This window comes from Arvicanthis niloticus, chromosome 25 (assembly GCF_011762505.2).
Source record: "Arvicanthis niloticus isolate mArvNil1 chromosome 25, mArvNil1.pat.X, whole genome shotgun sequence".
Lineage (NCBI taxonomy): Eukaryota > Metazoa > Chordata > Mammalia > Rodentia > Muridae > Arvicanthis > Arvicanthis niloticus.
This window is the reverse complement of record NC_133433.1, coordinates 17,255,160-17,281,398: the sequence shown is the minus strand read 5'-3', so window position 1 is coordinate 17,281,398 and position 26,239 is coordinate 17,255,160. Positions and strand designations below refer to the sequence as shown.

Sequence of the window (26,239 nt, the reverse complement as noted above, 5' to 3'; positions counted from 1 at the left end):
ACCTAACTATCTCATTATAAACTGTTATGAAAAAGAAAAACAACAACAGAAGGAGGTGGCCATGGCTCAGTGGCACAGTGACTGCCAAGCACGTGCAAGACCTTGTGACCAAGCCTCGGCACTGCAAAACAAGATGGTGCTGGGTGTGAGAACATCAGAAATACAATGTATTTTCCCTAATTTTTTTATACAACCATTGTTTTTTTATTTCCTTCTGTCCTAGTAAATAGCAACCCATATTTGTACGTAAACTCATAGTCATTTTAAAAGAGGAGTTGAAGACAAGGCTCTGTAGGTAAAGTACTTGCAAACAAGCATGAGAATATGAGTTTGGATACTCAGTGCCTACACAGAAAAGCATTCACAAAGTTATATACCTGTAAACTTAGACCAAGGAAAACAGGGATGTGAAAATCTAGACAAGCCAGTTTAGATCTCCAGGTCCAGTGAGAGATCCTCTCTCAAAAGATAAGGTAGAGAATCATCCCACAAAGATACTTGCTCAGCTATGTTCATAGCAGTCTTATTTGTAATAGCCAAAAACTAGAAACAACCTAGATGTCTCTCAACTGAAGAACGGATAAAGAAAATGTGGTACAGCTACACAATGAAATACTATTCAGCTACTAAAAACAAAGACATCATGAATTTTTGCAGGCAAACAGATGGATCATCAGAATATCATTCTAAATCAGGTAACTCAGTCCCAAAAGAACATGCATGACAGGAGTCTAGCATGGCTGTCTTCTGAGAGCGCCACTCAGCATCTGACTCAGACAGATGCAGACACCCACAGTCAAACAGTGGATGGAGCTTGGGGACTCTTATGGAAGAATAGGAGGAAAGGAACTCCACAGGAAGACCAACAGAGTCAGCTAATCTGAATCCTTGGGGCTCTCAGAGTCTGAATCACCAACCAAAGAACATACATGGGTTGGACATAGGTCTCCCCACATGGATGTAGCAGATGTGCAGCTTGGTCTTCATGTGGACCCTGAACAACTGGAACAGGGGCTATCCCAAAAGCTGTTGCCTGTGTGCGGATATGTTCTTCTAGCTGGGCTGCCTTGTCTAGCCTCAGTGGGAGAGAAAGTGTCCTTGAAGTGCCAGAGTTAGGGGATACCCAGGGGGCCCCCACCGGCTCAGAGAAGAAGCAGAGGGAGATAGAAGAAAAGGTTGTGGGAGGAGGTGTCTGGGAAAAGGGCAGCAAGTAAGATGTAAAGTAAATAAGTAAAAATAATAATAAAAATAAATGCATCTACAAAAATAAACAGTTCAGGGGATATTTACTCGCTTCGATTTTGTCACTATACTTCCATCAAAAGTGACAACAGGCTTTCCAATTTGTTATCCCATTATATATAACAGATCAGATCAACCAAGTCAGAGATTTTCCTGCCTCTAGCCCCCAAGTGCTGGGATTAAAGGTGTGCACCATCATGCTTGGATAGGAGGTGGAAAGAAAATTTTTGTAGCACATGTCAAGTAGGAAAGTTTTTATTAACCTAGAGTCACACAATCTCTCAATGTACATTAAGTATTCTTCAAAATAAACTCCTTAAGAGCCTTTTTATTTATGCATTATTATGTGTCCTCAGCCTAGCTTCTTCAGACAACAAATTATTTGGCGGCTATAGTTACTCTATTAGGAAAATTAGCTACATTTTGCTGTGTTGACAAAATTTACAAGAGCTTCTCAGTGTCTCGGTGTACACCTATTCAAACCACCAGTGTTAGAAATTAGTCAACATTGATACTCCTCCCCAACCTATGCTAGGTTTGCCCACATCTTTTAACCCAACAGAGAATATGCAGCAGACAAGTAGTCAGAAGAGATCAACGATGCTGTTGAACATTCTACAATACTTTACAACTCTGGACAAAGAATTACCAAGCCAAAAATATCTAGAGTGCTCAAGCTTATCAACCCAATTTACAGACATCAGAACAGAAAATGTCACTGACCTATCTGGTCTGGAGAACGGATTGGCTAGTAAGGGAAGGTATTGGTGAAATGTAAGTGATTTTCACTTTTTAAATGAAGTTTGAACCCTGCAGAGATACCCTAGTAGTTAAGAGCATTTATTTGGCAGAAAACCAGGGGTTTCACACTAGATCTTGTGTAGGAATGTGCAAACATATTACCCAGGATTTTCTACGAGGTACTCTGAATTCACACAGTAGTGGTGGCCCATGTATACAAGAGTGGTGCCATTATTTTTAGCACTGCTATCCCTAGTACACATTAAGATTTTGTGGTAAGGAAATATCAGAAAATAAGGAAATGACAATATTGAATATTCTAAATAAAATAAAGGCTAGCACTAGTTTAGGAAAGTAAACAGAGAAAATTCATGGAACCAGGGTGTCTTGGTCACTGAATCGGCAGGATGCAAGAAGAGAAAGCTTGGGCTTTTGAAAACCTAAAAGCCCACCTCTGGTGACACATTTCCTCCAACAAGGCCACACCTCTGAGTCCTTTCAAATACTTCTACTTCTTAGTGACCAACCATCCAAATCTGTGAGCCTATGGGGGTCATTCTTATTCAAACCACCACAGAGGGATTCAAGGGACTTGAAGATGTTTGTATCAGCTACCTTCAGGGGGACTCTCTTACATCTCTGAGACAAGTAGGTAGAAGGCCAACAAGTACATGAAGCTGAGCTCATTCTTCTCCTAAAGTCTGCTTCCCCTTTCATCTTCACCCACAGTAACTGTTACTGTGTCCTATCAATGGACCAATGGATACTTATTAATACTTGCTACTGCTGCATAACAAACAACTTTCCCCTACCTGACACAACCACGTTCCACCTGAGCCTTGATGGATGTTTCCTCTTGCTTAGATTATTGAAAGAATAATCTAGACTTAGTACAAACTTCTGTTCCTAAGCAGGTTTTTTTTTTAATCAAAATGCAGCTATAATACAACTTATTCAGAGTATATTCAAAAGTCTTAACGTGTCTTACTTGGTTCTCTTCAGCTCACTTCTCCAACATGTAACCTGGTAAGTACTCCCCATACTGAAGGGTTTTTTTTTTTGGTTTTTTTTTTTGTTTGTTTGTTTTGTTTTGTTTTAGAGAGTTCACACCAGCTCTGTCTTAGCTGTTATTACTCAAGTTTTATGTTCTGACTCAAATATGCACCATCTGTCTGAGACCGGAACAACAGCCATCTGTGCTCCCCCTACCTTCACCACGTGTTCTTGCCCTATGTATAAATCAGTCCTATAAAGAGCAGGGACGCTCACCACTGAAAACTATTTCAGGCTTTGTTACCTTTAAGAACCGGGTCTTGGCAGTGCAGGCAGGTAGAAGAGACGGCCACTGCCTCACTGTGCCAGTGTGTGGGTGTTGGTAGAGAGATGGGAGAGAAAGAGAAGCAGAATGGTTTGTGCACTCTGAAGAGAGGCAGAATTGAGATCGTGGTCAGGAACAGCCTGATATGAGAGGTCTGCACCACTTCCTGAAGCCAAGCTGAGGGCCATGTCTGGGTCGGAGGCCTACAGAAGCAGGGGTTTGTGTTGATACCCATGGCCCATGTTACCATCAAAGATCATGCGGATGTCCTTGGTTTGGGCTGCCCCCTGAAGCCATGTTGATGTCCGAGGACATGGCTGAGCTGCCCCTGCCTCTCACCAGCCATTGCACAGTGCCATTGGTGATGTAAGTGTGGGAGAGCTGGCCCACTGAACAAGTCACCTACCAGCTAGGCCCAGATCCAGGGCTTGGATCTACGCCACCTATGAGCTGCTGCAGCACATGAAGGGGCCAGTCCTACAGATCCAAAGCCACAGGATCTCCATGACTCAGGTCAACAGCAGGACATAGAGGCGTCTCAGTCAGGGTCCAGTACTGATGGTGTAGCACAAGCCAGGGCCTTGAACCAGACCAATGACTCCTTGCAATGAACCTTTGCAAGTGAAGATGTTTGGGCAAAAGGGTGTACTGGGAGACACACTATGACACAGAGCAGCTTCCACAATGAGGTGTTTTGTTTTGTTTTGTTTTGTTTTGTTTTGCTTTGCTTTGCTTTGCTTTGCTTTGCTTTGCTTTGCTTTGCCTTGCTTTGTTTTGTTTTTTCTTTTGTGAGGAGGTTACTGGGCTGGAGGGTGGATACGGAAGTACTAGAAAATGAGTGGGATTGGGTGCACAATGTGAAGTTCACAAAGAATCAATTGAGAAATCATGTTAAAATACTATGTCTTAAATAACTACATATTGCAAGCTCTAACTTCAGTAAATACACGGTACTTACTGATGACAAGGTAGCTCAGTAAATATCTGATAAATAAACGAACAGCCAAGAAATGCAGCTCCTCCCAGGCTTTCACGATTTGCAGAGTCCTTTGCCACACTTTATAAATTCATACCAGGATGCACACAAAGCCACGTGCGGCATCAGCACCATGCTGCAGTTCATCTCAGAGCAGCCTAAAGCCACAGAGAGCTCAGCAAGGGGAGTGTGCAGAAACAGTGTTTAATGTAAACAGGAGAGGCTAGGGTTTCACGTGGACTCAAAGATAAGAAATGTACATCAAATTACTGTGCACTCTTGAGAGCATCTCAGAGCTCACAGGGCTGACTTGTAATAAGAACTGGGATTTCTAAATAGACTCAGTTAGGGGGATAATATTTAAGTACAAGAGCTATGCTATCCAAAAAAAAAAATAGATTTAAAAAACACTTCTTTTTTTAAATATGAGTAAGTTTTGGCAGCCACTGGGAAATTAAACACAGAATGATAAACGTGGAGTGATTTGTCTGATGACATAATTTGTAGATAAGAATGCAAAAAAAAATAAATTATACTGGAAACCCCTCTCATACTCTCCATAAGCAGTAGAAGGGAAAAGAGGCAGAGAGTAATCTAAAGTATTAATTCTTCATATCTGCCAAATACCTGCCCCAAGAGTGGATCCTTACAGGGAATAAATAGATGAGGCTGAGAGCCAAGCCTGGCAGAAAGGAGATACCTGAACATACAGCCTAGAAACACCACATACAGAGAGAGCAAGGATGAGACTCTTTTTTCAGACCACAGAAGTGGTGCTCAAAGTGCCTAAGCCTAGTTCCTCCCCAGCCTTCAATATCCTTCGCCTTGAGGATTTAATTTAATGTAATTAAATTACATTGCAATTTAATGTATAGTACTTATGAATTCTATAAGTCCATGTGAAGCCTCAGGCTCCACAGTGTCTCCAGTAACCTCTCTAAACATCAGTGTGACAAGAACTGATTGAAGGGCTTGCTGGCATCACCTCCCTGTTCCCAGCTCATCCTTGCTTTACAGCCCACTTCTGCCCTTTGAGCTGATAAGTCATAGCTCAGCTTTCTCTCTGCCCTATCAGTGCAACTCACAGCAGGGTGACTTCTTTACAAAGACATTCAGATCCTGTCACTCCTGGCCCAGAACTGTCTGGCAGCCACTTACATCACCAGAAATTAAATTCTTCATTATGGCTTTCTGGCTGTTACTATGTATACCCTGTACTGTATATCAGCAGTAAGCTCCTAGTTCTTGCTTTTACTCTTGCTCTATTCTCTCTCCCTCCACTCGGGTAAGATTGTCTTCTTTCCTAAGCATTTCTCTCCTCTTGTGACTCTTTGGCCCCAAAGTCATCCACTCCCTTAAGATAAGCGTATATAGAATAACGTCTTAGTGCTCAACAAGAGGATGTCTCTTTTAGTCCCCAAATGGGAAAACTAAACAAGATCTCAAAAATAATCTGGAGAAGCAACAAGGAAGTCTTCTCCTGTGGATCTTAACCAAGGAAATCACTAACGACATAAAGATGCTGGGAGAGTAATACATTGTAAGCAATGAATGGATGCTTTGTCTCCCTTGTCAAAGTGCGAAGAACAAAATTAGAGCTTCCTCTTCCATATTGAATAAAAAAGGATTAGGAAAACCTCTTTTAAAAAATAAGTCTCAAGAAAAAGTCTAAAAGTTACTTTTACTGTCATGGAACAGCTCTTCCAGGAGGCTATCCAGAACAAACACTAGGAAGGAGAGATGTTTATGAGCAAAATGTACCCCTCAGATTTGAAGAGAGTGCTTATATATTTACAACAGCGTGCTTGTTGGCTTGTGTATCTATGTTTTGGGTCTCTCTGGCTTTCACTTCACCTGACTTGAAATCCTAATCATGGGTCCACACGGTTCTCACCCCTTCCTGGCTCCAGCAACTGAACAGGGGTCATTTGCAGAGCTGTACCCTAGAGCTCACAGAGTCTCCATAAATTCATCACCACCTTCCAGGTGCCCTCAGTGGCCTTTGGAGCGCTTGCCACAGCCAACGTACCCTCTAAGCAACACTGACTTCAACAACTTTTCCCAGCTTTAATTCTCTTCCCAACTATGACCTAGCTCTCCCCAGAGCCACATTCCCCTTACACTTGATCTTTACCCAGGACAATTTCATCCACAGAGAGGACTGTCTTGTGGAAATGACTACAGCACTACATCTCACAGCCGACAATGCACTCAATCCTTTACTAGGTATTCATCATCTCACCAGTCTGAGGGAGGAAGCACGACCTTTGGTCTTCTTATGGCGCTTTCTATTTCACTCACAGCAAGCTCACACAATGAGTTACACCACTGTGGTAGCTTGAATGAGATGCCCCCAATAAGTCTCAGGCATTTGAATATTGAATAACCACTTGGTAGCTGTTTGGGGAGTATAAAGTGGTGTGGCCTTACTGAAGAAAGCATGTCTCTGGGCTTTAAGGTTTCAAAAGACATTTCAAGTAAGCTCTTTCTGCTTCCTGTTTAGGGACTGAGATGTGGGTTCTCAGCTGCTGTGCCAGTGCTAAATCTGCATGTCTGCCTTCCTGCTGCCTTGCTCCCCTACGAGAATGACGATGGACTCCTATCCCTGTCGAACTGTAAGCACTAAATAAACTCTTCCTTCTACACGTTGCCTTGGTCATGGTGTTTTGTAACAGCAACAGAAAAGTAAATAGTACAATTGCCACTTCCAACTTTACCTATTAAACAGTTATTGAATCTGGCCAGGTCTTCCTACCCATGGTGTACCATATTAGAACAAGCTATCATTGATTTCTGGCTTCATTAAGTCTTCAAAAAAACTCTACTCTATATGCCTTCTGACTCCATCTAGTATATCTGCCACATGGCAGAAAGAAATCTATGACATCCTTACTGCAGTTTCCCCTCCCTCCCCTTCTCCCAGTCTTTCTCCTCCAACTCCCCTCTCTCCCAGAACCACTCAACTCTACATCCCCTCAGTAAAAAAGGAAGCCTCCCAAGGACATCAACCAAACACAACATAACAAGCAACAATAAGACCATCACATACCATTGCATCAAGGCTGGACAAGGCAACCCAAGAGGAGGGAAAGGGACCAATGAGTATGTACAAGAGTCAGGGGAAGCCCCTGTTCCCGCTGTTAGGATCACACAAGAATACCAAGCTACTCAGCCATTACATAGATGGACCTTCGAGGGAAGCCCCTGTTCCCGCTGTTAGGATCACACAAGAATACCAAGCTACTCAGCCATTACATAGATGGACCTTCGTCAGACCTCTACAGGCTCCCTGATCTCAGCAAGTTCCCCATGAGTCCTAGTCAGTTGCTTCTATGAGCATGTTTTCATGGTGTTCCAGACCCCTCTGGTTCCTGGGACTCTTTCTCTCCCTCCTCCAAAGGAATTCTAGAGCTCCACCTAATATTTCGCTGTGGTCTTCTGCATCTGCTCCCATCAGTTGATGGATGAAGTCTCCCTGGTCTCTTTGATTGTGATTCTCCCAGGCTCTAGTACCAGAATGCTCTGCAGGCAGGACTAACTGTAGGTTGGAGGTTTTGTGGCTGGGTTACTGTCCCAATCCCTCCACTTAAGGCCTTGCCTGGGCCGATTCAGGCTCCATGTCTCCCATTTCTATGAGTCTTTGCTGGGGTTACTTTCACAGATTCCATAGAGTTTCCATTGTATTAGGTTTACACTTTACCCTAAAATGTTCCCCAATTCTAGTTGTCTCTCCCAGTATTTCCTCCATCCCTCCCCCAACCTGGTCCCCCATGTTCCCAACCCCATACACCCATAGTCCACCAGAGAAATCTATTTCCCTTTTCCAAGGAGATCCTTGCATCCTCCCTTAAACTCTCCTTGTTACATAGCCTCTCTGGGTCTGTGGATTGTAGCATGATTGTCTTTTACTTTATAGTGAATATCCACTTATAAGTGAGTCCCTGGTTCCTAGCACCAAGTCTCAAGTCCTAATCCTAGTTCTAAGTTCTTCTTTCGAGTTCTCTAGTCCAAGTGTCTAGTTTCTAGTTTCCAAGTTAAGTTACCTTCTTCTGAGTCTCAAGTCTCAAGTTCAAGTGTCTAAGTGTCTAATAATTTCTTCTGTCTGCCTCTCGCCTTTTATATGTCTCACTTTTAAGTCATGCCCTTAAGTCACACCTTTAAGTCTTATCTCTAAATTACACCTTTAAGTTACACCTTTAAGTCTCATACACCCAAGGGAAGATCCTGGGTATCTAAAACAAGATGTTATCAGAGTGTGCTCAGCTGTTGTAGGCTGTTGTAAACAAGTCTCTTGTCAGGGTATATGGCTAAGATGGCTGCAAGAATAATAGCTGCCTTCTGTCGGCTCCCCACAATATAGTTGTTTCCAGTTTCTGGCTGTTATAAATAAAGCTGCTATGAACATAGATGAGCAAGTATCCTTGTGACATAATGGAGAATCCTTTGGGTATATGTCCAGAAGTGGTATGGCTGGGTCTTAAGGTTCAGTGATTCCCAATTTTCTGAGAAATAGCCATATTGACTTACAAAGTGTCTGTGCACTATGCAATCCCAGGTTGTAATCCCACCATCAGTGGAATTGTGTTCCCCTTTGCTCCACATCCTCACCAGCATGTGCTGTCACTTGTTTTTTATCTTAGCCACTAGCAGGTGTAAGATGGAATCTCATTAGTTTTGATTTGGATTTTATGAGTGGCTAGAAATATTGAGCACTTCTTTAAGTGTTTCTCGACCACTGCTGTTCCTCTGCTGAGAATTCTGTTTAGATCTCCCATGCTCATGGATCAGTGAGATTAACACAGCAAAAATGGCCATTCTACCATCTACAGATTCAATGCATTCTCCCATCAAAATTCCAATATAGTTCTTTACAGACCTTGAAAGAACAATACTCAACTTCATATAGAAAAAAATAAAACAGGATATCTAAAACAATCCTATACCATAAAAGAACTCCCAGGGGTATCATCATCCATGACCTCAAGCAGTACTGTACTATAGAGTTACAGTAATAAAAATGGCATGGCATTGGCATAAAAATAGACAAGTTGATCAAACAAGTTGAAATAAAGACTGAGATGTAAATCTATACATCTATGGACATCTGACTTTTAATAGAGGAGCCAAAATATTCCATTGAAAAAAGAAAGCATCTTTCACAAATGGTACTGCTCTAACTGGATGTCTACAAGTAGAAGAATGCAAACAGATCCACATTTATCATCCTGCACAAAACTTAAGTCCAAGTAGATCAATGACCTCAATAGAAAGTCTGATACACTGAACCTGATAGAATAAATCGTGGAATAGTCATGAATACATTGGCACAGGAGACAACTTCCTGAACAGAGCACCAATCATATAGGCACTAAGAGCAACAATCAATAAATAGGACCTCATGAAACTAAAAAGCTTCTATAAGGCAAAGGACACTGTCAACAAGACAACAAAACAGCCCACAAAATGGGAAAGGATGTACACTAACTCTACATCAGACAGAGGGCTAATATCCAAATGTATAAAGAACTCAATAAATTAGAAATCAACAAACTAAATAATCTAATTTAAAGATGGAGTACAGATCCTTTTTGTGTTGGAAAGCAGACCAAATATTGGCTCCTTGGTATGGAAAAGTACATAAATAAAACTTCCTCTGTAAACATCAACTCTCATATTTTTTGTTTTACTTGTTCTCTTCTTGTTTGGGAGTGGAGGGTTGTTTTATTACCTGTCTCCCTATAGTAGTCTTCTCCCTTTTTAGTCTTTATACTATCTAGGTACTATAAATGTCTTGAGCTATATCATATTTCTCTATAGACTTGCTCTGACCTATATAGATAAAGCAACATACACATCTTATCATGTAGTTTATATGTCGAGTATGTCACCTTTACCTGCAATTATGTTTCTGGTATGTATACAAAACAAAAGGTTATTAAGAAATATCTCTCTATGTTTATTCTATAAAAGTGACTTTAGTAAGAAAGATAGATACTATTTGAAATCTGTCTTCTTTGGTATTAGACGTTTATATTCTACTTTTTAATGGCTTCTTTCTGTACATAGTTTGATCAGCAATGACTCTTTAGTGATATACTCTGTAAAAACTATTTTGTTTCTGAATAATTTATCTTAAAAGAACTAAAATTGTTTTTCTCCAGCTGTTTAATCATAAATTGCTTAGTCTTCAATCTTAACTCATTCCATTCAGCATTAATACTTGAATCACTATAAAAGTGACAAAATAATCATATTCAAATATTATACCATGAAGACTTGGAAAATACTTCCTTTGCATACTTGTAATGAGTTTATTTCATTTATAACATGGCAGCAAACTGACTGATCCTTATTCTTTTCTTTCCTTTTCTCATCCTCCTGCTTTACACACAATGATCTTTAAAATATCATTTGCTTTTTCTCTTTTCCTTTTTTTTCCATTCTTCACCATTTCTACAATATTATTCTCCAATATAAAACTCCTTGGCCCCTCTGGTTACTAGAAAACACCAGTACAAAACATCTACAAGCTGTGGATATCTTTATCTGATACTGAACTCATAAATTCTCATGCATTCTCCCAATTCTTACTGCCCCCCCCCAACACATACACTTCCCATATTCTTTCTAAATTGTGTTGTCAGTCAATAAAGCTCACAAAACAGGACTGAACACAATCTGTGCTATTAGTGCATTGTGGAGGGTTTACAGAATGTCAGTTCTTCCCTTTTCTGACTTTAAGAGAGTCTAAGAAGTTTTAATTACCCTCCCTTGACTACGGGCTAGGCTTCAGGACTCCCTTCTAGTGAATAAAATATAGCACCAAAACCACAATTAACTTCAGAGATTAAATCAGTACAATTCCTTATGGTCCTCTTGTTCTTACATCAATTGCTCTGAAGGAAGCCAACTGTCACGAAGTGAGAATGTTTAGGCAGTCCACATGGGAACAAATCTAGGTTTTGTGCCAAAGACTTGTGAGTGTGCCATCTTGGAAACAGATCCTCTAGCCCTAGGCAAGCCTTGAGATGATTGTAGTCCCAGACGACTTGATTCCAGCTCACGAAAAACCTTAACTTAAAAAACACAGCTAACTCCTCTCAACTTTGTAACCAACAGAGCTTATGTAAAGTACTGAACAAGGGGTGCTTTCAGTAGCTACATCTTCTGGCACATTGTCACACAGTTATAGGTAACTAATATAGATCGTATCTATTTCACTAAGCAAATCAAGAAACATACTGATAATTCTAGCATCTACTAAGAACAAGACTCTAAGCAAAAATAAAAAGAAAATCATCGTAAAGTAGAATGATCTGAAGGCTAAATTTTGTCCTCCAAAGCTTACCATTGAGCCAGCCCTAGCACAGTGTGAAGATCTAGAACTCACCGAACACACTGCATTGTAATGGCCTAACTTACATTTGACTATTACCTCACCTGTTCATCATCACTAGAAATCAGGGAAATGAAAACGAAAACATCTTACCACAGTCAGAATGTCAAAGATCAACATAACCACTGACAACAAGTGCTGGTGAGGTTCTAGGGAAAGAGGAACCCTCATTCACTGCAAGGAGGAATACAAATTGGTACAGCCACTCTGGATTTCAGTATGCAAAATCTTCAGAAAATAAAAGTATATCACCTACCCAATGGCCCAGGCATACTACCCTTGGACATATACCCAAAGGATGTGACATCCTACTCCACAGATACTTACTCACAATGTTCACGAATACCTAGTCATAATAGCTACAACCTAAATGTCTTTCCATATAAGAACTGATGCTGAAAATGCAGTACATATGCACAATGGAATACTACTGTGTTGTAAAGAAGAATGAAATCATAAAATCTGCAGGTAAATTGTTGGGCCTAGAAAAGATGATCTTAAATGGGGTAACCTAGACCCATAAAGACAAACATTGAGTGTTCCCTCTCTCATCTGAGGTTCCTAGCTGCAAATCTTTTGATGTAAGTATAAAACATAGAGTAGCCCCAGAAAGTAGGAAAGGATGAGAGGGTGGGGATTGAGAGGAAAATAGCAGGATACAGGAAATATGACATGGGAAATGGAAAACCTGAGAGGGGGCTTCAGATGGATGGCAGGGTGGGAAATGAGAGACAAATAACACCACTTGGGCTGGCCATAGACTCACAAAAAGCCTCAGTACCGGGCATGAGAAACTTCCTTTCAAATTCTTTATCGGGACTATTGATGTAGCTCTTGGTTGGCTCTCAGATCTTGAGGCTAATAAGCTCCTGTTACTGAAGTACAGCCCACTTAAGTCAGAGGACTCAGGTGATTCAAGCTTTATCTAACTTAAAAGATTCTTTCCTGTTGTCTAGCTTTCAACTGCAAGCAGCCAAGGGAAGAAAATAATTGCCCATTCCCGCTGCAGAACCTATGAACCCAAGCAGAGGCCATAAGGAAAAGTGGTACTCCAATTCTGGTGGAAACCAACAGCTGTCTAATTGGAATTAAGGCCCACTCAACAGAAGGGAAGTCATGCTTGGTATATAAACCTGAGGCTTTGAAAAGATTCTATTACTTTGCTAGGCCAATATAATCCCTTACTATATTCTAAATTTTATTCTTATAAACACAGATAAGTATATCTCCCACCTCTCATCAAAGAAGTTTTTCTTTACAGCAAGGGTAAAGCTGGACACAATGCAGAGATCAATGGATCATGGGGAGCCCAGCTTCGATCAATAAATCAACATCGCAGCTCCTAACTGTATCTATAGTACAAGGAACATTACAAAGGAGGACAGGAAAAAGAGCCAGAATACCAGGAAGTCTGCTGCAAAACAGTCTCCCCTAGAAATGATTGCATAAACTAGACCAGAAAAAAAATATCAATATCAATGGGCATGTCAACAGGAAAGAGGGAAATTTTTGTGGCATCCCATCCGTAGCCAAAGAACTACAAGTAACTACTAACTACTGCAAGAATGAGAATTAGCCTCTTCCAGGGATGAACCCCTTTATTGGTTACCCAATACAAAGTGGCCAGCCCTGAACCCACAACAAAACAACAAAAACAGACTCAGCGGGTACGCTAAGGCATTTGTGAATACATATACATTTGTATGTGTTTAACTATAGTAATCAAAGAAAAACAACTATCAATTTGATAGTGGTGACACATGGGAAGGGATGAAGGGAAGAAAGGGAAGAAGAAAAGTAATATAATCTACTTTAACTAAAATGTATATAATAATAGAATTTGCAATTTTTAATTTTAAATTTCAATTTATAAAAATTCTAATTCTTCACTATAATTCCAGATGTAGCAAAAGTTAAGCATAAGATGTATTCAAAACTTGTTGCCCAAAAAAATAGTTAGCAAAATATAATTTATCAATAAAAGGTAGTGAATGTTTAAAGTCAAAAGATCAAACCAGATGACAAGTTGTACCCCTAAGGAAAGTATGTTTGCTAGACAAAAAGCAGAATGAAGACAGAAAAGAGGATCGTGATTCCACACAGTACGAGCTGTACAGCATTGTGCTTTGGAACACAATCTTGGAGTAAACTAGACCTCGGTTCTAGTCCCAGATTCCTAATCCTCAAAGAAAACATCACTAGCTTCCATTTACAGGTGCAGAGCGTGAGATCTGTAAGGACACGCAAGCTCTAAGTCTACATAGGAAAGTATTTCCTCTAAATCTTAAACAGAAGCAAATAAAAAATATCCCAGGAAATAAAAATTGTGCTCTTAAAGTTATCTAAAACTGCAGGTATCTCTAACCTCTGACACCACATCTCAAAACTACTTCTGGAATGGTTTCTAGAGGTCACAATTAGGAAAAGTCTATTGTGGAGCCTGGGTCTGGGTTAACATTATATAATAGGAAATGACTTAACTATCCAGCCTCAAATGACTAAAAACATTAATGCCGTAAGTTCTCCAAACATTCCTTAAAATGTAAAAACGACATCCAAGAGAATCATTTACAAACAGGCTTTTCCCCCACAGATTTATGGTATCTCCACTAAGAGCATCTAAATTTTAAGCACCCACCCAAGTCCTAGTCTTCTCATGCAATTGACAGAAAAACAAAAAGCTAATTCTCTACTTACCAGAATACTTGCCTCGATTTTATAGATGGATGGTCCATGACGTAATAGTGGTTCAAATGATGATATTTTCCAACTTACAATGGTATAAAAGTGCACCATAGCTATTCTGTTTTTCATTTTCAGTAGAGTATTAAACCAATGATGATTTACTTTGAGTTATAAAATGGGTTTTGTGATATATCATTTGACCAACTGTTGACTTCATTTTATGTTTTGAATACATTTATGATAGGCTATTCACAGATACAGTGTTTGGTAGTTTGGGATAATAAGTGCAGTTTTGACTTCTGCTCCTCGGTTGTATGGTGAGTCGATCATGATGTGACCACATTATAAGTTGAGCAACATCTGTATTAACTCTGTAGTCAGCAGCATCAGAAATTTTGTTGTTGTTGCACTGACCTTAAATCTCATCCTTCCTTTAGACAGAAAGCCATCTAAGTTAATTACAGAGAATAAAATCACCCAGATAGAGAAGGTTAATGGCTCTCAAGATGTTTAGTTTAAATGGCCCAGGGAAAGGAAGGGCCATTGCTTTTGTAACCTTCCAGCTTACAAACAAAAATAAAATAAGTCTCTAATCCTGAACTCTTTTAAACCCACTTTACTCTTTCAACCCTCATATTTCATAACTTTTTGTTCTACCACAGAAATGAAATGAATTTATGGAAAAATAAAATGGGAGGAGAAGCAGAGAATCTTTCAAGTTCAAAGATGGCAAAGCCCACAATATTTGCATATTGGTGGAAAATCAAAAGAAAAACAACACAGAAAAAAACCAACATAGGTTTTTAACCTGTGATTTTTCTGCTAGAAACTACAGACCACTGAATTTGTTCTCATTCCTATATTTTCTGAATTTGTAGAGAAAATTTAAATCAGTGTTTCATAAACATGAGTTACAAACCTACATATGACCCTAATAGCTTGCTATTTAATTTAAATAAATTTAACAAATATGGTTTTTTTGGTTTTATTTTGTTTTTTGTTTTTTTGTTTTTTCTTTTTTCTCGTTTTTTGAGACAGGGTTTCTTTTTATAGCGCTGGCCATCCTGGAACTCACTCTGTAGACCAGGCTGGTCTTGAACTCAGATATCTGCCTGTCTCTGCCTCCCAAGTGCTAGAATTAAAGGTGAGCGCCACCACTGCCCGGCACAAAATACATTTAAATAACTTAGGTAATTATCTTAAGACTTGACTCTAGTTAAGTGTATCTAAATAAGAATAATTGGTTCCTGCCATAGTTGTGCCAAATAAAATTGAAAAGTCTATAGAGTATTTATCTGAGATTATCTCTAAGTCACAGGCACAGAGGAAGAATAATTGGTAGTCAGATGTTAATATACCATCTTTGTCACATATAATTTAATAGAATACCAAAATAATTTTCTAACAACTTGGTAATGTCTTCCAATTTTATAACTTCTAAATAAACTGGTATTTATATAGCATATACATATATGCATATAGTATATGTTCATGTTCATATGGAATATATACATATAGTATTCATATATTATATATACACAATATATGTAGTGCTCATTCATAACTGTCATCTATGACATTAAGAAGTTAATTCTTTTTTTAAATGGATATTTTATTTACTTACATTTCAGACATTATCCCCTTTCCCTATCCCCCCTCCCCCCAGAAACCCTCTATCCCATCCCCCTCCTCCTTTTTGCTTTTATGCCATTTTAATTACATGTAAGTATTAAGGTCAGATCTAGGTTGAGGAACTAGCAATAAAATAGATGCAAATAGACAAAGAACAAGCAAGACAATAAACACAAATAGTCAAAGAACAAGTGCGACAATAAATAAAGTCCCATGATCACTCCGGTGATCACTGTTTCTAAGGGCTTATCAGGATGACCAAATGTCTGAGCCAACTTCCCTGTCCTAGCCCAAAGTCATTTTCATGTCTGAAGCCTACTTCCTTGTTCTAGCCTAAGATTTAGATTCCTGCCTAAAATTACTTCTTTGTTCTAGCCTAGGATTTAGAATCCTCCCTGAAATTACTTCCTTGTTCTAGCCAAATGTCACATTCCTGCCTGAAGCCCATTTCCTTGTCCAGTGAGTTAATTCTTTTTTTAACTTTTAATTTTTTATTGGATATGTTATTTATTTACAATACAGATGTTATTCCCTTTCCCCATTTCCCCTCATTAGAACCACCTATCCTATCCCCCCTCCTCCTTTTTGTTTTTATGCCATTTTAATTACATGCATGTATTAAGGTCAGTTCTAGATTGAGGGTCTAGCAATACAATAGATGCAAATAGTCAAAAAACAAGCAAGACAATAAACACAAATAGTCAAAAAGCAAATAAGGCAATAAACCCAATTATGTGAACACTCCCATTATCACTGTAAGGGCTTATCAGGATAACCAAAGTATCTGAGCCTACTTCCCTGTCCTGGCCCAAAGTCATTTTCATTTCTGAAGCCTACTTCCTTGCTCTAGCCTAAAATTTAAATTCCTGTCTGAAATTATTTCTGTGTTCTAGCCTAAGATTTAGATTCCTACCTGAAATTACTTCTTTGTTCTAGCCTAATGTCAGATTCCTGCCTGAAGCCTATTTCCTTGTTCTTGGTCAATGTCATATTCCTGCCAAGCAGCCCATTTCCTTATCCTTGGCCCATGTCAGATTCTTGCCAAGCAGCCCCAAAGGCTCTCCATCTCTCTTTCTTTTTTACTTCATTAACAAGACTGAGCCTGTCTTAGGTCATTCTAACAAGAATGCATTCTTTACCCATCATAGAATATTTATTATCCAAGCAATGCATTTCTGTCTTAGGTTGGTAAGCTCTGTGCAGAATCTTACCCATCCTTGCTTGCCAGCCTGTTAATTTAATAACTCTATTTGAGGGGTCCATTTTCAGGTTCAAGCCATGTACTTTGGCTGCCAACATGATGATGTCATTAAAGACAAGCTTTAACACAATGGGCAGGATTAAAAGAATTCTCAAGAAAAGAAGGGCTATCATGATGAACCTATATATGCCATTCTTGAAGCTTGACCAAAATAGAAATACTGACCTCATGCCATGGGTAATTTTATCTGCATATCTACCACATCAATGCTCAACAGAGCAGCATTCTTGAAATTCATAAGTTCCCTATGTATCATTAAAACACAGAAAGTTAATTCTTGATTAATGGATACTATATGTGTAAACTAAGCATTTCAGATCTGAAAATCCCTCTCTCAAAAAAACCTAGAATTTAAAAGGATGACTTCATAAATAATCAAAAATAAGCATATGGCCTTCCAGTCTGGGCCCAACCACTGAGCAGATCCCCAGGGCGGCAGTTCTGTCCCCAATCTTACAGAACCCAGAGGAATCAGGCCTCCCAGGAGCTCTAACCTGGGCAGTATCTTAGGTAAACGGACAGCAACGCTCTCCACAAACAGGGGGTAACTGGGACCCATTAGGACCCAGGAAGTCACTCCTGGCCAGGATCACTGGTTCTTTCCTGTCTGCACCTGAGCACTGAGCAGATTTTGGGCCCCAGCTCTTACCCCAGTAGTAAAACCCACCACACACAGTTCTGATACAACCAAGATAATAGGAAAAACAGGTTCCAGTCAGAGAAAGGGCAGGTAGCACTAAGGAGATCCAGATGGTGAAAGGCAATTGCAAAAACATAAGCATCACCAACCCAGGGTACTTGGCATCATTAAAACCTAGTTCTCCCACACTAGAAAGTCCTGACTTCCCCATGTTACCAGGAAAGCAAGATTCAGAATTAAAGTCACTTCTAAGGATGATGATAGAGGACTTTAAGAAGGACATAAATAACACTCTCAAAGAATTTGAAGAGAATACAGGTAAACAGGTAGAAGCCCTTAAAGAGGAAACACAAAAATCCCTTAAAGAATTACAAGAGAACACAACCAAACAGGTGAAGGAATTGAACAAAACCATCCAGGACATAAAAATGGAAGTAGAAACAATAAAGAAATCACAAAGGGAGACTACCCTCAAGATAGAAAACCTAGGAAAGAAATCGGGAGTCATAGACGCAAGCATCACCAACAGAATACAAGAGATTAAAAAAGAGAATTTCAGGTGCAGAAGATACCATAAAAAATATTGAAACAACTCTCAAAGAAAACACAGAATGCAAAAAGTTCTTAACACAAAACATCAGGAAATCAGGGACACAATGAGAAGACCAAACCTAAGGATAATAGGTATAGATGAGAGTGAAGATTCCCAACTTAAAGGGCCAATAAATATCTTCAACAAAATTATAGAAGAAAACTTCCCTAATCTAAGGAACGAGATGCCCATAAACATACAAGATGCCTATAGAACGCCAAATAGACTAGACCAGAAAAGAAATACCTCCCTTCACATAATAATCAAAACACCAAGTGCACAAGACAAAGAAAGAATATTAAATGCAGTAAGGGGAAAAGGCCAAGTAACATATAAAGGCAGATCTATCAGAATTACACCAGACTTCTCACCAGATACTATAAAAGCTAGAAGATGCTGGACAGATGTCATACAGACCCTCAGAAAACACAAATGCCAGCCCAGGCTACTATACCCAGCAAAACTCTCAATTACCATACATGGAGAAACCAAGATATTCCACAACAAAACCAAATTTACACAATATCTTTCCACAAACCCAGCATTACAAAGGATAATAGCAGGAAAGCTGAAATACGAGGGAAATTATACCCAAGAAAGAGCAAGAAAGTAATCCTCTTCTAACAAATCCAAAAGAAGATAGCCACACAAAGATAATTTCACCTCTAATAACAAAAATAACAGGAGACAACAATCACTGTTCCTTAATATCTCTTAACATCAATGGACTCAATTCCACAATTAAAAGACATAGGCTAATAGACTGGATACACAAACAGGACCCAGCATTTTACTGCATACAGGAAACCCACCTCAGTGACAAAGACAGGCTCTACCTTAGAGTATAAGGCTGGAAAACAATTTTTCAAGCAAATGGTCCTAAGAAACAAGCTGGAGTAGCCATTCTAAAATCTCCAGCCTGAGAACACAAAGGGAGGGACTCATAGCTCCACCTGTATAGGTAGTTGAGAGTGGCCTTGCCAGGCATCAGTGGAAGTGGACAGCCTTTGTACCTGAAAGTTTGGATTCCCTAGTGTTGGGAAATTTCAAGAGCAGGCAGGTGGGACTGGGAGGATGGTGGAAGCACACACTCATAGTAATTGGAGGAGGGGGGATGGGGTAAGGGGATAGGCATCACTGGAAGTGGAGGGCCTTGGTGCCTGAAAGTTTGCAATCCCTAGTGTTGGGGAATTTGAGAGCAGGGAGGCAGAAACGGGAGGATAATGGGAACACACCCACATAGAGACTCCCAGAATTATATGGATTAGACATGACAGAGCCAGGCCACCAGAAGAATAGATTCCAGAATTCAAACAAAAAATTATCTTGATACTAAAATTTGTTTTGAGAATTGTATATTGCAGAATACACATCCTTGGTGTATCTACTCATCAAGCAAGCTGAGCAGACCTGCTCAAACCTCTGATGTCCTGGAATTCCAGCTGGATGCAGTGAAGACACAGCATCAGAAGCTTATCAATTTACTCTTCCCTCCACCCCTCTTCTAATATCTCAATGACCATAATCAGCTTGAAGAAGTTAATGAAAAATCAGCGCCCCTATTCCCTGGGCTTGGGGACTGAGGTGGTTAATATTGGGCTGTCTTTCTAGGGAAAAGTAGTGGTTTTGTTGGAACAGAGAAGATTAGCTAGGATTTATTGCATAGCCATAACCTATCGGTAGAAATATTTATATTTGTTATTAAGATGAAGTTATAATTTCTTAAATGGTACAAAATTTACTTAAAATTTGATTTCAAATTTAAGGTTTTCATTAGTACGAGGGTCTTATTGATATAAAAGTGAGATGAATATTGTTACTCTCATAGGCATTGTGCCTGTATAACACATTTAGGAATACAAGGCTTAGACTCAGTCCTACTTTAACTTTTTTAACTGATTTGGGATGGTTAGCCTGTGAGTTAAGTGCCTATAGCAAATTCATGGCTTTGAGTTTATTGTTAGGGTGTTTCCTATATTTTATTTAGAAATAGCTGAGAGGTGTTAACAGACAAAAGCCCAGATTACCTAACATGGATAGTTGGTTTTCAAAACATCAGAAATCCACAGAATTGACGTTATAAACATTTCTGTATTAATTAATGTTCATTTTGATTAGAAACCTATCTACTCCTGACAGCTTCCTGTCTTAGATTCTAAGAAGAAATTAAGCATCTTTGGAGTTACTCCAGTTGTGGTGAGACAGCCACTAGGCAAGAATTGCCTCTTTCCATCTACAGACAAATTATTGTCCAGAAAAGGACACACTTGCGAATAGTCGACTGATTATATCTGCCAAGACAGAGTAATCAGCCCTTAATAATTCTGCATTACTAGCTCTGTCAGATGATCCTGGGCCAGAAGGCTGAAGATCGGATGCTCCAACGTTTTGTAGTATAGGAACTGTTCAGGTGTTCAGTGGTCTCTATAAATTGGCTAAGGTTTAGAAGCTATGCTTTGTGCTTCCCATAATTTCAGTTAACTCAGTCATTCTGAATTTCTTGAGGTTGAAAACTTAATAGTCTCATAGCAAATCCTGGCTATTTACTTTGAGAGAAAAGATTTGAGAGGATATTTTTCAGCTTATATTCATTCTAAAGCCAAGAAAAAAGCCAGGTTCAGAACTAAGTTTTTTAGTTAGGAGAGATGACAGAGGTTCTGGTTAGTCTACAAAATGACGGACTGGGTATTAGGTCTATCTTGCACCTTATCGACAGAAATTGGTATAGTTATGTTCTAATTGTATTTTGAGGGGACTGTTTTATTTTAACAGGAAGGGTGATATGTAGGAGGAACTAAGGTGGAAGGAGTATGGGAGGAAGAGGAGGAGTAAGGAAAGGAGGAGGAGAAGGAGAAGAGAACCTAGGTGATGAGAGAGAGAAAGAGAGAGGGGGGACATGGAGGAGGATGTTCACATGTCTCAGCTAGTCAAAGATAGTTGATACATCTAAGTTGGGTATTGGGTTACACTTCTGATTGATATTGAGCATTACCAAACTTATAAAGCCTTTGATTAACATTTAATAAAATTGTATAATAGCAAAAAGGAGAAGGGGTCATGGGATAGGGGTTTTCTAGGGAGCAGAAATGGGGAAAGGGGATGGCATCTGAAATGTAAATAAAATATCCAATAAAAAATAATTTAAAAAAGCATATGTATGTAAACAAGTTAATAGGACAATTTAATATTACAAATAATATATGTAACCTTATTTAGTGTAATGGCTAATTTTCTATGATGATTTGATTGGGCCATGAGGTACTTAAGTATTTGTCTAAACATTATTTCAATGGGGGGGACAATGTTTGCTTAATAAATTAGGAAAGCTGCATGGGTATTTGTCAGTGAAACTGGCATCTGAGTTGAATAATTGAGTAAAGCAGATGACCACAGTCAATGCCAGTGTAGATGAGCACTGAAGGCCAAACAGAACAAAGCTGGCAAGAAGGAAGAACCTGCACTCCATATTTAAACTAGCACATTGGGCTTTCCATATACCTGGCTCAAACTCCAACACAGTAACTGCACTGTTTCTTAGATACTATGGACCCAACTGAAATAAGACTGCTTTTCTAGACATCTCCAATTTCTGCATGGCAAGTAAAGAAACTTCTCAGCTTCTATTAAATAAGTATTATAATAAATCTAGATAGAAAGACAGACAGACAGACAGACAGACAGACATCCTATAGACTGTCTATGGAGAATCTTTATCAAATTAAGAATTACATGGAAAAGAATGGTGTCTGAAACCACTAGCAGAAAGCTATGAGACAAACTAGAAAATTCTTACCTGTCCCTAGACTGGATAAAAGCGTTTTTAGAACACTGTTAAAAATGGTTTAACAAACTATTTGTGAATGATACATTCTTGTAAACATTTTTTCAGTTGTACAATTTCCTATAAATAAGCAAGGAGGTTAAGAATAAGGGCAGTTTGGCTCCTTAATTAGCAACTACATTACTAGTAATTAGCATTCTCTTGCTACTCAGGCTGCCTTGAGTAAAAGATTATCAGCCTAAGAACCAGCTAGATTACCACTATGTCACTTGCAGACATCTCAAACATTTCATTGACAACTTGAGAAACCTATACAAAAACAGCAGCTGGAGAATAGGGAAGGGGGCTGGAGAGATGGCTCAGTGGTCAAGAGCACTGATTGCTCTTCCAGAGGTCCTGAGTTCAAATCCCAGCAAACACATGGTAGCTCACAACCATCTATAATGGGATCCGATACCCTCTTCTGTTATGTCTGAAGACAGTTATGTGTACTCATATACATAAAATAAATAAATAAATCTATGCTTTAAAAAATCTGCAGAAGAGGTATGAGGGAAAATTATTTTAAAAAAAAATATTTTTTTGTTTTTTGCAGTTGGTTACCCTACCTCTTCATCCTAGGTTGTTTGAAACAGTTTGTGCAAGGCTCTTTGTTATCAAAAGTCTTGGAAAATGAGTTCTACCTTGGCTAGAACACCATGAAACTGAAAAGCTTCTGTGAAGCAAAGGGCACCATCATTCAACTGAAACAGCAGGCTACAGGATGGGAAAAGATATTTTTTTACCAACTATACATCCAATAGAAAACTAATATCACTGACTCCTTGGTATATACCCAAAGGATGCTTCATCCTACCCCAGAGACACTTGCTCAACCATGTCCACTGCTGCTCTACTCATAATAACCAGAAATTTGAAACAACCTAGATATCCCTCTACAAATGTATGGATAAAGAAAATGTGATATATTTACATAATGAAATACTAGCTGTTGAAAACAATGATATCATAAAATTTGCAGATAGATGAATGGGACTAGAAAGAATCATCCTGGATGAGGTAATATAGACCCTGAAAGACAAATACGGTATGCCTTCAGTTATATGTGAATATGAAATGTTAAGTCAATAACCAAGCTACAATCCACAGAGGTTAGGTATAGGGTAAGAGACAACTCATGTTGTTGCCAAGGATATATAGGTTGCTCTCCACAAACTGATAGCAAGGTCCATTGCTGAAGAGAACACCTACTCAAGTTACTGAACATGAAGAAGTGGAGCCTGTGTCTACATAAAGCTGTGACTCTTACATGCTAGTTTCTTTTGTACAAGACGACACTTTGCAAACTACCAAAGGAGAAACACTAACACCATCCCAGCCACAAATCCTTGGATCTACTGTGATATCCTGCTTGCATGACATGCTAGTGTAACAGTGGCACAAAATATGTGGGAGTAACCAACCAACGTCTGATTTGACTGAAAGCCTGACTCTACAAAATAGAAGCCATACCCAACCCTGCATGGGTGACCAAGAACCTAAGATTAGATATCCCACAAACTTAGGGAAAACCCAAGTAATACAATACTGACGACGACGACGACGACGACGACGACGACGACGACGACGGAGGAGGAGGAGGAGGAGGAGGAGGAGGAGGAGGAGGAGGAGGAGGAGGAGAAGGAGAAGAAGAGAGGAGGAGGAGGAGGAGGAGGAGGAGGAGGAGGAGGAGGAGGAGGAGGAGGAGGAGGAGGAGGAGAAAGAGGAGAAGAAGAAAGGAAATAAAATCTAGTGATAAAATGACTCCTAATGACATTCTGCTAGACTCATAGATCAGTGCCTTGCTCAGCCATGATCACAGAAGCTTCCTCCTGCAACACTTGGAAACAAATACATAGACCCACAACCAGATAGTATACAGAAAGTGGAAGACCTTGAAACACTTAGGCCTAAATGAGATGACTCCAATAAATCCTTTCACTCCTTTCAAAGAACCCTAAGGAAGAGGAGATGGAAAGAGCGTAAGAGCCAGAGAGGAGGGAGGACACCAAGAAAGTAAGGCTTTCTAAATCAACATGATCAATGTATATATGAACTTATGGAGGTAGAGGCAGCACACACAGGGCCTACATGGCTCTGCACCAAGTGGGGTCCTAGAACTTAAAGGAGAAGTAGACACACACTCCATTCCTAACTTAGAAGCTATTTGCAAATGAAAACTTGGTTTTCTCCAACAGGGTCTCACTGGTGAAAAAAAACCAAAACTACTGTTTTCTCTCTTTCTACCTTACATGTCTGATGCATGTATATTATGACTTCCAGTTTAATGTTTTTATTGGATTCCTAGTTATGCAAACAAGTGAGATTCTGCATGTATATCTGTTTCTTGGGTTCTTTTCTTTCTATTCATTTGTTTTATCCTACTCCAATGTATTAAGTTTTGCTTTATCTTATCTTATTTTATTATTATTCCTTTGAATTCTGTTTTCTAATGAGAGCCATAAAGGAAGTGGATCAGGGAGACGGAGAGCAACTGGGAAGAGTAGGGGAGGGGAAGCTATATTAGGATACATTATGGGGGGGAGCTATTTGCAATAAAATTAAAAAGAAAAGAAACTAAACCAGCATCTAAAGGAATGTGGCCATGTAACACTGAGAAGCTTCAGCATGGCAAAGGACACCATCACTCAGCAGCAGCCTACAGAATGAGAGAAGGTTTTTACCACCTACACATCTGATAGAGGGCTAATATCTAAAATATATTTAAAAAAAACTCAAAATAACTGAACATCAAGAAAACGAACACCTAATGAACAGGTAAGTGGGATAGAGATCTAAACAGAGAATTATTAAAAGAGGAAACATAGATGGCTGGAAAACACTGAAGAAAGTATTCAGCATCTTTAGCCATCAGAGAAATCAAAACTACCTTGAAATCTCAACTGATACAAGTCAGAATGGCCAATATAAATACAAAAAAACAAAAACAACAAAAAATGAGGATATGTGGATTAAGGGAAACACTCATCCATTCCTGGAGGGAGTGCAAACTGGTACAGACACTATGGAAACCAGTGCAGTCAGCGGTTCCTCAGGAAGCTGGGGATACATCTATCTCAAGAACCAGCTGTGCGACTTTTAGGCATATACCCAAAGGATTCCATATCCTACAGAGACACTTGCTCAGCCATGTTCACTGGTGCTCTAGTCATAAGAACTAGAAATTAAAAACAATCTAGACATTAATTACTCTATCATTTAAAAAATAAAATCATGAAATTTGCGAGTAAAACAATGAATCTAGAAAAAAAAAAAAAAAACTCATCCAGTGTGAGGTAACTGACCCAGAAAAACAAATATAGTGTGCATTCACTTAAATCTAGATGTTAGTTGATAGGTCTTTGATAAGCAAGCTACAATCCATATTACCACAAGGTTAGACAGATAGGTAGGTACTAGTAGGAGACTAGTAGGTAGGGATGGATCTTCCGAGGAAACGATAGTAGACTAGATAGTTATGGATGGACAAGGGATTGGAGGGATCAGAGATGGGACCAGGAGGGTGAACCAGTGAAGGACAAGTAATAGGAGAGATTATGAGGAGAACTGCTAAAACTAAGGGATATTTGAGGGGCAGTAATGGAAACCTAATACAGGAGAAGCTTCCTAAGTAAGATAGATATATGAAATGGATCTAAATGAAATTGCCAAGAATTGAGGGTAAGGGAGCCCTAACTAGACATCTCTCTTCATCAAATGAAGATTCCAGTACCAGAAATGGGTTACATCTAGTTAAGTTGTAGTCCAACAGGGTCCTATGTGAATCCCCAAACAACCGGGCTATTGGCAAAGTTATTGGTTGCTCTCCAGAAACTGAAAGCAAGGCCCCATTGCTGAAAAAACACCAAGGAGACAAGGCCTTCTAAGCAAAGTAGAACTGGTGCACATATGATCCAGCAGAGGCTGTGGCAGTGT

At 39.3% G+C, this 26,239-nt stretch overlaps 1 protein-coding gene across 2 annotated transcripts in view; it reads right to left on the bottom strand.

The window, feature by feature from the left end:
• The window catches only part of Lrrc69 (leucine rich repeat containing 69), a 121,429-nt gene that overhangs the window by 39,626 nt on the left and 55,564 nt on the right, over positions 1-26,239 (bottom strand). The gene's annotated exons all lie outside the window — the stretch shown is intronic.